Source organism: Bison bison, unplaced genomic scaffold (assembly GCF_000754665.1).
Source record: "Bison bison bison isolate TAMUID 2011002044 unplaced genomic scaffold, Bison_UMD1.0 scf7180017846622, whole genome shotgun sequence".
Classification (NCBI taxonomy): Eukaryota; Metazoa; Chordata; class Mammalia; order Artiodactyla; family Bovidae; genus Bison; species Bison bison.
In genome coordinates this window covers 28884-32732 of record NW_011477195.1, presented here as the reverse complement: position 1 = coordinate 32732, position 3849 = coordinate 28884, and positions in this window count along the sequence as shown.

Genomic DNA, 3849 nt, shown 5'->3' with positions numbered 1-3849 from the left:
TCCTGTGGTGCCCGGAGAGGGGGTAGGAGTGTTTGAGGTGGTGGCCAACAGCTGTTGTCAGCGTGGCCTGCAGACCCCTGGGTCCTCAGGACTTTCAGAATGCTCAGACCGTCCCCACCGGCCCCCGTCCACAGGCTGACACGCACCTTGGTGCCGGCCACGGTGCTCCCCTGGGTGCCTGGGCCAGGCTGCCTCTCCGGGGGCCGTGCAGAAGGCCCAGTGGTGAGCCTCAACTCCAGGGGACACAGCGTCGCGCGTTCTCTGGGGCGAGCAGGGCAGGCCGTGTCTGCGACAGCACCGCGTCTGCCCACCGCTGCTCGTGAAGGAGGGGCTGACGGGCAAGGTGGTGGTTCAGACCTGGGGACCTTTTCTCGGGTGAACGGGAGCCTCCCACTGGGGGGAGACAGCTGATGATGCTGAGGCCAGGGAAGGGCCTGAGAAAGGCCTCCGTGTCTCGTGTGACGCGGCCGCGGTGAGGGAAAGAATCCCTGTCCTTTAACCACGTCGGAGCGCATCGGGAAGATCCGATCAGCTCCGCGAGCGACTGTTTGCGAATGACCGGCGCCTGCTGCTGCGGACTCGGGCTGGGTGTGAGCGCAGCGTGGGCTGCCGGGTTCCGCGTCTCCAGGTGGGAGTTAGTCACAGGTGCAGCGTCAGAGGCTTGTTGAGTCTGAGTGTCGGAAAGAGGAAGGCTGGCCGCCGTCTCAGGGGCCGCCTCCCCTCAGCCCGGCCTGTTCCCTCTGGCCCACTTGCCAGCTGGAGGGCACACAGGGTCCCTGACCTTGGGAGCCCCGAGGGTGCTGGCGGCAGGTGGGGGAGATGGGTGCTTCTTGGAGGTGGAGGCCCTTGGGTGTGCCTGGGGGCCGCGGAGGGGCGGCCCGGCCCTCTGGAAGCCCTCCACGGACCAGCCCCGACATGGACTTTATCCAGGCCCGGGAGTCCATTGAGAGCCCTGAGCCGGGGCGTGCCTGGATGGACCTGGGTTTGAGGAGGTTACTCGGGCCTGGTGGTTCCGGGTCGTGGGGACGCCTGTGTTGGACTTGCAGCTCCTGCCTTGCTCCTGGGGGAGGCGCTCCTGGGCGCGTCCTGTGGGCCTGGCCCCGGAAGCCCCAGTTTGCGCGGGCCTCCCGTCCCCGGCCACGTGGCTGGGGGGACCCTGGGGGCGGCCCCTCCCTGGATCCGGAAGCTCTGTCTCCCCGCAGCCAGCACACCAGCTCTCGTGGACCTGAGGTGGTGGTGCGAGGCACGCGCACACGTCGCCCCTGTGAGAAGAGGCGTGCGGCTCCTCCTGGGGTCCCCACCTCCGAGTTGTGGGCGCGTGCCGCTTCCCCACGCTTGTCCGGGTCCTTGGATGGCAGGCTTGCCCAGTTTGTGGAGTGAGGGGCTGGTTGTGCCTCTGAGACTCAGCCGCCTGCTGGGAATCGCTGTGCCCCGTCCCGCGGGTCACCGCCGGCCCGCTTTCTGCCCTGCTTCGGCAGTCCACGGTCACCCCCTTGGGCCGCTTTGCTTCCTGGGGCGGAGGGCTGTCCACTTCTCTGTCGCTGGACGCAGCCCCTTAACGTCAGACGGCCCTTCCAGTCCCATCTGAAGACGCTCTGAGCGCGTTCCTGCCGAGTCCCGGGGACCCTCCTCTCTCACTCCCTTCCCGAGCCTGGCCTCTCCTGTTTGGTCGGCCACAGGGCCTGCTGGACAGATGGGACCTCCTCTAAGTGTCCCCGCCGGCACTTTAGGCCCCGGGCACAGGCTGTAGCGTGTTCCTTGGCAGTTCCCTAGTTTTATCCTTGAAAACGCTTTTTAAAAACTGGGGGTTGCCTGAGGCACCCCTGCTCCCGTGTTTACGGTCGTGGACCGGAGCCACCTGGTGGTTACCTTTGGCGTGCCCCTGGGCTGTGGTGGGAGGCCCTCCAGGCCGGGCAGACCCTTCTGCTCGTGGCCTCCTTTGACCCCAGTCCCGGGCCTCGTCCCGTGCCTCCTGGGCGTGCCTGCTGGGGTTTGCAGAGCCCCTCCCTGTCCCCCGCAGGTGTCAGCTGGACCCTGGACGGTTAGAGTGTCGTCGGTCGTTGCTGCCTTCAGCTGGCCAACCCGTCTGCCCTGATGAGAGGTTTCTGGTGGTGGTGTTCTGTAAAGATTTTTTTTTTGACGTGGACTGTTTTTAAAGTCTTGGTTGGCTTTGTCCCAGTATCGCTCTGGCTTTTTGCTTATTGGCCACGAGGCGTGCGGGGTCTTCGCTTCCGGCACCGCCTGTGTTGGGGGCGAGGTCCCCTCAGAGGTTTGGAGGTGGTACCTCAGTGTCCTGCAGGTTTCTGGCTGGGCTCGGGGGTTCCTTCCTTCCCGTCGGGGCTGTTTCTCCCCTCGGGTTGTTGTGATTAGTCTAGGAGTGGGTGGGCTTGCTCGTCAGCCCGGGGACCGGCTCTGCACTGACCCTACCTAAGAAGCGTGCCAGCTGTGAGCAACTGCACCCCAGGCTCTTCCCAGGTGGGCACACGTCCCGCGTCCAGAACAGAAGCCTCTCGTGTGTCGAGTCCTGTCTGGTCCCCGGTCCCCCCTCCTGTCCTTCCCTGCTTCTGACCTTGCCCAGGGCCCCCTGTGCCCCTTTAGGGTCTGGCTGCCCTGCTCCCCCGTTTGTTGGCGGCTGCAGACATGTCCGTGGTCAGCTCTTCCTGACCCAGGTTCGGCCCGCACGCCGCCGGGGGGCTCTGCACCTGCCTGGCTCCCGGGGCTTGTGCGCCTCCCGTCTCGGTCTTTGTGAAGTCTGAGCGTCCTCTTCTCTGCCCGGAAGTCCGCTCTCAGCCTTCAGTCAGCGGGCGAACCCCGTCCTCACCGTCTGCCTTCCAGTTTGGGCTTTGTTTCTGTGACTGTCGTGGGCAGGGTGTGTGGCCTGGGTGCTGGCTGCTGGGGTGTCTGTGCCGCCACGCGGGTGCAGGGGTGGCTGCCCTTTCCCGGGAAGGACCTCCACCCTGAGGGGGTTCTTCCTGTTGTTCAGTGGGGAAGTGTCCTCTCGCCTCATACACAGGAGCGATGATCGAAGGTGACACAGTCTGTTTTGTCTTTTAGGTCTTTGAGAGTCGTGGGTTGGTGTGAGAGAGGTTTCTAGCTTCTTGAGTTGTTTCATGCTTGGGTGTTGGAGTCTGCGACCTGGAGGGGCCCTGGGCTGGGCGGCTGCCTCACTGACTGCTGGGAGGTGCCTCGGGCGGGTGGGCGGTGGTGCGGGTCCCTCCCAGCAGGCAGCCCAGCCCCGGCCCGCCTCCAGGACAGCCCTGGGAGCCGAACCCCATTTCCTAGTCACTCTGGGCGTGTTTACGTGGGAAAGGTGTCTTCCCTTTGGGGGCCGCCGCCTCCTTCTCGACCCCCGTCGCTGGGCGTTCCCTGCCTTCTGGGAGGAGGAAGCTGGTCTCCCACAGTCCAGTGTGCGCGGGTTCCGGGTCTGGGGTCGGAGTGGGGCCGGACTGTGTACATGCCCCGAATCTGCTCCCCGGCCCGGGCCTGACACCCCGCAGGGCGAGTAGGAAGCAGACGCAGGAGCCACCAGGCAGAGGCTCCTCAGGGCCCTGGATCCTGGCCTCGTGGGGACTCCTCCCACAGGCTCCCTGCCTCCAGGCTCCTGCTCTTTGCTGCCCGCTGCTCCCTTCCCAAGCACTCAGGCCCCTCCGGCCAGCGGGGGGCAAGGTGGGCACCTCGTCTGGATGTTTTTGTAACAGTGATCTCGCCCCAGGCAGCGTTCCCCTGCCCTTCCCCATCTCAGCAGGCCTGGCCGGGGCCTCCCTGCAGGACCCTGCCTCGCGCCCGCCTGGTGCCCACTGGCCAGCTGTGCCAGGGCCAGCGGGGGGAGCTGGCCGCAGGTCCCGTGTC